The following is a 7,500-nucleotide window of genomic DNA, read 5'->3' as shown; positions in this document are numbered from 1 at the left end:
GTCCCTCCCGGCCGGGTAGACCTGGTGTCCCTCCCGGCCGGGTAGACCTGGTGTCCCTCCCGCGGGCGGCCTCCAGCCCAAGTCCGGCCGGCCGGGTAGACCTGGTGTCCCTCCCGGCCGGGTAGACCTGGTGTCCTTCCCGGCCGGCCGGCCGGGTAGACCTGGTGTCCCTCCCGGCCGGGTAGACCTGGTGTCCCTCCCGGCCGGCCGGCCGGGTAGACCTGGTGTCCCTCCCGGCCGGCCGGCCGGGTAGACCTGCCGGCCCGCAACCGGCCTGGTACCCACGTCGTACTGGCGGGGTGGATGCGGGCTCCCCAGATTTAAGCGTACGTGCTTCTCTCGGCGAGGTGCAGGGCTGCCGGTTGGCGGCGGTGGGGGTGAGAGGAGCGTGTCATTTCGGTTTTTTACCCTCCGCTCGTCCGAGATTGCAGCGCCTGTAATACAAGGCATGAAGCTGCAACCTCCCGCCCCGTGCCGTCGTCGTCTTTTCTGGGTTGCGATCGCAGCCACCACAGAAACGGGAAAAGAGAGATGAAAAGGAAAAATTAGTTGTTTTTTTTTTTTCTACAGCCGCCTCCCCCTGCGGTGCTCACGCCGCTGCCCTGCCCGGACCCGCTGGCCGCCGTGCGACCGCTGGCATCGACCGGTGTCTGCGTCCGCGTGGGGTCCCAGCACGGCCGGGTCTCTGGCCGGCATTCCCGCCACCCCCTCCCGGCAGCCCCCGCGCTCCCCGCCGCCTGCCCCTTGTGACGTCACAAGTAGCCGAGGAGGGGTAACAGGGCGCTTCCGGGCCCGGGCTCCCGAGCTGCCTGTGACGTCACGCCGTGCCCGAGCGGGCCCTGGCTTGAAGCAGGCGGCGGCTCGGGATGACACGGGCACCCGCGTAGCTCCAAGGCAGGGAGCAGGCCGTGGCCTGAGCCTCTCGCGGCGAAGTCACGCCTGGACTAGGACGTGATGGGCCTGGGCCGGGCCGTGGCTGGTGGGCTCTCACGCGAGGGGGTCTCCTGCAGCTTTCGAGCCGGTAGGCAGGCCAGCGGCGAGGCGAGGCCTGGCTTATGCAGCGCCCCTCGTGATCTCACCTTCAACTGGGGAGGCGACGGGGCCAGCGCAGCTGCCGGCTAGCGTACGGACGCGAGGGTCGGAACCGGCAGGGAAGAGTTCGGCTGAGACGGGATCGAACGCGGACCTGAAAACACGCGACGAGAATCACGAACGGAGAGGTCAAGCGGAAGCCTGACCAGCGCTAGGGCATCGATTCAGAAACGGTTCAGGAGCTCACGCTCTGCCACGCACGTGCGCCCGCCTGCCCCGCACCCCCACAAGCTGCCCGGCCCGAAGCCGTCTGCCTGGGGCTGCCCGCGCGCGCACGCGTATACGGCCGCCCCCCCATCCCGCCAAAGCCGCCCCACCCGCCACGTGCTTCTCCGTGAGACCGGCGGCGCCCCCCCAACACCGCCGCTTGGCCCGCGACGAGCCCGCCCCCCCCCCCCCCCCCCCCAACCCTCCCGCCACCAGGTTCACCGTGACACCGGCCGCCCCCCCCCACCCCCCAGCCCACCCACCCCCCCCGCCACCCCCCGCCCCATCCCACCCCCCCACCCCCCCCCCCCCGCCCCCCCCCGGGGTTCGCGAGGAGACCGGCCGCCCCTACCTCCGGCCCGCTTTCCACCAGCAGCAGCACATTGGCCGCTCCAGGGAAGGAAGGCGGGAGACCTTAGGACCCAGCGGCGTCGCCGCCGCCGCCTCCGTGCCGGGGGGCCCGGAGGGGCCTCCCGCCGGCGGCGGCGATGATGGGTGCGCGTGTTTTGGACGCTGAGCCCCCGCAGCTGCCGAGTCCCTGCCGCGCCGTGCCCGCGGCCCGGCTCCCCGCCTTCCTCAGTCGGTCGCTCGGCCGCCCGCCCTCCTGCCCGCCTGCTCCGTTCCCGCCCCGGGTTGAAAGCCAAACGAACGCCGAAGGGGTGGGAGGGAGAGCAGCGACGGGGCGGGGGTGTGTGTGTAACAACAGAAACCGCTCCCCACCAACACCACCCCCCCACCACCCCCCCCCCCCCCCCCGCCCCCCCACCGCCGCAACGAGCTCTGTCGACCCCCCTGCCGACCCCCCCCCAACCCCCACCCCTCCCGCCACCAGGTCCACCGTGACACCGGCCGCCCCCTGCCACCCCCGGGGTTCGCGAGGAGACCGGCCGCCCCCTACCTCCGGCCCGCTTTCCACCAGCAGCAGCACATTGGCCGCTCCAGGGAAGGAAGGCGGGAGACCTTAGGACCCAGCGGCGTCGCCGCCGCCGCCTCCGTGCCGGGGGGCCCGGAGGGGCCTCCCGCCGGCGGCGGCGATGATGGGTGGCGCGTGTTTTGGACGCTGAGCCCCCGCAGCTGCCGAGTCCCTGCCGCGCCGTGCCCGCGGCCCGGCTCCCCGCCTTCCTCAGTCGGTCGCTCGGCCGCCCGCCCTCCTGCCCGCCTGCTCCGTTCCCGCCGCGGGTTGAAAGCCAAACGAACGCCGAAGGGGTGGGAGGGAGAGCAGCGAGGGCGGGTGGTGGTGGTGGTGGTGGTGTAACAGAAACCGCCCCCGATCCCCCACCCCCCAGCCGTAGTGCTCCGCGGCGCCGAGGAGGCTGCGGTCGGTTGGCGGCCGCACCCACCGCCCTGCAGCTCCGGAGTTGCAGCGGTGGGGCGGGGACCAACGGCTCTTCGGGCGCGCGGGCGACGGTGGGGGTCGGGGGGCTGGGGGGGGTGGGGGGCTGGGGGTGTCTGTGTGTGTGCGCGTGCGTGTGTCTGTGTCTGTGTGTGCGTGTGTGTGTGTGTGTGCGCGCGCCTGTGTCTCTCTCTCTCGCGCGCGCGCTCTCTCTCTCTCTCTCTCTCTCTGTGTCTCTGCGTGTGTGTCCGAGCGCGTGTGTGTCGCGGCGGGGGGGGGGGGGGGGGGGGGGGAACAAACAACAAAACAACAATCCGAACAACACACACACACACACACACACACACGCGCACACACCCCCCATTCCCACACATAAAGCCCGGGAGCCCCCTTCCCACCCCCCCACCCCAACCCCGTCGAAAAAAACCTAAACGCGAATGCCAGCGAGCGCCTGGCAACGCCGGGACCCGGACCCGGACCCGGACCCGGACCCGGACCCGGACCCGGTGAAGGGCGCCCGGTGCCCACGCCTCTGCGGCACAGCGAAAGGCGGGGGGAAAGAAACAAAATAAAAACACACACACGCACCCCCCCCCACACCCCCCCTCCCCCGAGACTAAAGCTAAACCCACGCTGCGAAACCAACAGCTGAAGCCGAGGACCGCCCGGCAGCGCCGGGACCCCGACCCGGCGAAAAGCGCCCGGTTCCCGATGCGAACTCGCTCCAGCGAGACGGGCGTCTCCGTTGGGGGTGAGGTGCGGGGAACGTCGCCGCTTCTGCCGGGTCCCCTGGCAGCCGCGGGAAGCGGGGGGGGGGAGTGGCGGGCGGCGCCGTGCGGCGCGGAGTGGCGCGGCGCAGAGGGGCTGACTGGCGGCCGAGGGGGCGGGCAGCGAATGATGCCAGCGACTGCATGGCAGCCAACGGGTCGGGGCGGGGGGGTGGGGGGGCTGGTGCTGCGTGCACATGAGAGCGCGGCGGGGCGCGGGGGTGCGGGGGTGCGTTAAGAAAAAAAATTTCCCTTTTCATTTATTTTTTTTCGGATTTCATTGGCATCTATCGAAACAAAAATGTCTCGCACGACGCGGCCGCCAGGTCTACCCGCCTCCGGGGCGTGAAGCGGCCGACAGGTCTGCCCGCCTCCGGGGCGTGAGGCGGCCGTCAGGTCTACCCGCCTCCGCGGCGTGAGGCGGCCGTCAGGTCTACCCGCCTCCGCGGCGTGTGGCGGCCGTCAGGTCTACCCGCCTCCGGGGCGTGTGGCGGCCGTCAGGTCTACCCGCCTCCGGGGCGTGAGGCGGCCGTCAGGTCTACCCGCCTCCGGGGCGTGAGGCGGCCGTCAGGTCTACCCGCCTCCGGGGCGCGACGCGGCCGTCAGGTCTACCCGCCTCCGGGGCGTGAGGCGGCCGTCAGGTCTACCCGCCTCCGGGGCGCGACGCGGCCGTCAGGTCTACCCGCCTCCGGGGCGTGAGGCGGCCGTCAGGTCTACCCGCCTCCGCGGCGTGAGGCGGCCGTCAGGTCTACCCGCCTCCGGGGCGTGAGGCGGCCGTCAGGTCTACCCGCCTCCGGGGCGTGAGGCGGCCGTCAGGTCTACCCGCCTCCGGGGCGTGTGGCGGCCGTCAGGTCTACCCGCCTCCGGGGCGTGAGGCGGCCGTCAGGTCTACCCGCCTCCGGGGCGCGACGCGGCCGTCAGGTCTACCCGCCTCCGGGGCGTGTGGCGGCCGTCAGGTCTACCCGCCTCCGGGGCGTGAGGCGGCCGTCAGGTCTACCCGCCTCCGGGGCGTGAGGCGGCCGTCAGGTCTACCCGCTTCCGGGGCGTGAGGCGGCCGTCAGGTCTACCCGCCTCCGGGGCGTGAGGCGGCCGTCAGGTCTACCCGCTTCCGCGGCGTGAGGCGGCCGTCAGGTCTACCCGCCTCCGGGGCGTGAGGCGGCCGTCAGGTCTACCCGCCTCCGGGGCGTGAGGCGGCCGTCAGGTCTACCCGCCTCCGCGGCGTGAGGCGGCCGTCAGGTCTACCCGCCTCCGGGGCGTGAGGCGGCCGTCAGGTCTACCCGCTTCCGCGGCGTGAGGCGGCCGTCAGGTCTACCCGCCTCCGGGGCGTGTGGCGGCCGTCAGGTCTACCCGCCTCCGCGGCGTGTGGCGGCCGTCAGGTCTACCCGCCTCCGGGGCGTGAGGCGGCCGTCAGGTCTACCCGCCTCCGGGGCGTGAGGCGGCCGTCAGGTCTACCCACCTCCGAGGCGACCGGCGGTGGCCGCTAGGTGTACCCGGCTCCACGTTGCCGGCGGCCGGCTCAGCGTCCGTCGAAAGGGCTGCCAGGTCTACCCGGCTCCGTCGGGACTTAGAGCGCGGGCAGACCTGTTGGCTCCGGCAGTTCCTCCAAGGGGTCGCTGTTTCGCGCTGCCTCCAGTTAGGTCATCGTAAGAGTCGGCGTCTCTGCAGCGCCTCCCCCGCTGGCAGGCAGACACTGCCTTTAAGCGCCCCTTTCCGGCGCGGACCCATATTCTCCTTATATAGGGGCACGAGGCGTCTCTGCTCCAGACAAGCGCCACCGAGCGAGGGCACGCGGCTTAGCCGGCCAAGTGGAATGCTGGGCGGCCGCAGACGGTGGTTTCCCCCGGGGAATTGGGCACGGTTCTCAAGCCGGTGCTCTGTCAGGCGAGCGTGCACGGAACCGAGAGCACCCAGAGAGATGCCGAACGGCACGAAGCCGGGCGGCGTTGGGGCGGTCGCTGCCGAGTGGTGAGAAAAGGACGGGCAGAGGTGCACGGGAGAGGCCGAAGACCGGTGGCCGGAGGCGGCTGGCGGCACTTGAACGCTGGATACTGGGGGGGGGAGCCGAGCTGTGAGACTACCGTGGGTGGTTACCCCCGTCCCCCCCCCGGTCCCCCGAGAGCCCGATGATGGCGGAGGGGGGGAGCGCCGGTATGTGTGTTGACACAGCGGTGCTCCGTACGGTTCCAGCCCGTCGGGGGCTGTTGCCCAGCTCCTTGAGGGGGCCTTGGGGATGGGACGAGAGGTGGCGGCGGCGGCACCTGCTCCCTTTGTTTGCCGGCCTTAAGCCGGAGCCCGTGGCATGGGCACGCCACGGTTTTGGCTGGTCGCGGTGGCCGGCAGCTTGGATGCAGACGGCCCGGGGGGGGTGTGTCTCGAGCCACCGGTGGGTGGCCCCCCCCCCCCCGGCCCCCCGAGAGCCCGACGATGGTAAGGCGAGAGGCGGCGGCGCCTCCCTGGTTCTTGGTTTACTCCTTTCGTTGCCGGTATCGTATGCCATACGTGCGGGGCGGCCTGTGGTGTCCGGCCGGCTCTTGGCGTCCCTGGTTTCTACCGGCCGGGCTCGGTGAAGGGAGGTCTGCACGGTGCTGTGAGCGAAGGCTAGTCGACTCCTCGGGTCCTTTGCTCTCTCGGCCCTAAGCCGGAGCCCGTGACATGGGCACAGCACGGTACGTTTTTGGCCGCCGGTGTTGGCTGGCAGCCGGGTGCAGATGGCCGTGGTGGGGTGTCTCGAGCCTTCAGCGGCTACCCCCCCCCACCACTCTGGTCCCCTGAGAAGCTGGATGATGGTAAGGCGAGGCGGCGGCGCCTCGGTCCTCTTTTCCGCTTTCTTTTTTTCCTGGTGCAGATGCCATACGTGGGGCGGCCTGCGGTGTCCGGTCTGCTCCTGGCGTCCCTGGTTTGTACCAGCCGGGCTCAGTGAAGGGGAGGTCTGCACGGTGCTGTGAGCGAGGTTGGTCGGCGCCTCGGTTCCTTTGCTCTCTGGCCCTAAGCCGGAGCCCGCGATGCGGGTACAGCACGTTTTTTTGTTTTTGGCCGGTGGTGGTGTCCGGCAGCCGGATGCAGATGGCCGGCGGGGTGTCCTGAGCCTTCAGCGGCTTTCCCCCGGCCCCCCGCCTGAGCTGTTCCACACCTGGCTTTTTCTCTCCGGGGTAACCTGTTCCCTGCGTTTGTTGGGCAAAGGCCGGTGGCCGGCGGCGGCCGCCGGCACTTGAACGCTGGAAGACCGGCGGAGTCGAGCCTGTCGCGGCTTTACCCCGGTCCAGCCGAGTCGGCTGAAGGGAATCCTTGTGCGTGGCGGGTGGGTGGCGGCGGTGGCGGGGCACATCCCGCGCACCCGGTCCCCCACCCCCTCGACTGGTACCGGTACGGAGGCGTAGCCTACTGAGGCTGGCCTCGGGCACGTCGGACAGGCTTCGCGGCGAGCCGGCTCTGCCGGTGTTGAAGCCGCCGGAGCACCTGTCACGGATGTCGCCCCTGCTCGCTCGCACGCAGAGCCCCGCGTCGTCCGCCCGCCCGCTTGCGGGTGGCCGAGGGCAGGCGCGCGGTGGCTGTCGCTGTCCCAGGACCCGTGGCCGTTGTGGCCTTCGCTGATCGATGAGGCACTTGGGGTCGCGTCGGAAAGGGCCCCCGGCGGGCCGGCTCTGCTGTACTCCCCGTAATAGGGAGCCGCGGTGGCGTCCGGTGTTCAGGCAGGGCGGTCTCCTTTCCAATTCGCTTCCCCGCTGTGAGCGAGGTATCGTCCTAGTCTCTTCCCCCCCCCGAGCGAGAAGGGGGCCGTGGCGACGGCGGCGAGGCGCGTGCCTCCCCCGTGTCACCTCACCCTGTCCTGCTGCCGCTCGGCGCGGGGGGGGGTTTCCTGGGCCTTCCTTACCGAACCAGGCTGTGTGACAGCCGCGTGGCCCCGCGAGCCACCAGGTGTCCTAAACCACGCCGAGGCGCCGGTGCCGACCTCGGTCCGGGTGCCCGTGGGTGCCGGCCGCAAGCAGCGCTGGGCGGCGAGGGCGGTCGAGCCGCGAAAGAAACCGGGCCAAAGCGAGGGAAGAAAAGCGTGTCCGGGCCGCGTCTGCCCGGGCGGGCCTGGAGGCGTGCCGCGGGCGGCAG

The sequence above is a fragment of the Athene noctua genome, unplaced genomic scaffold (genome assembly GCF_965140245.1).
Source record: "Athene noctua unplaced genomic scaffold, bAthNoc1.hap1.1 HAP1_HAP1_scaffold_548, whole genome shotgun sequence".
NCBI classification, from domain to species: domain Eukaryota; kingdom Metazoa; phylum Chordata; class Aves; order Strigiformes; family Strigidae; genus Athene; species Athene noctua.
The sequence above is the reverse complement of the archived record's forward strand: the minus strand, read 5'-3'. Positions refer to the sequence as shown.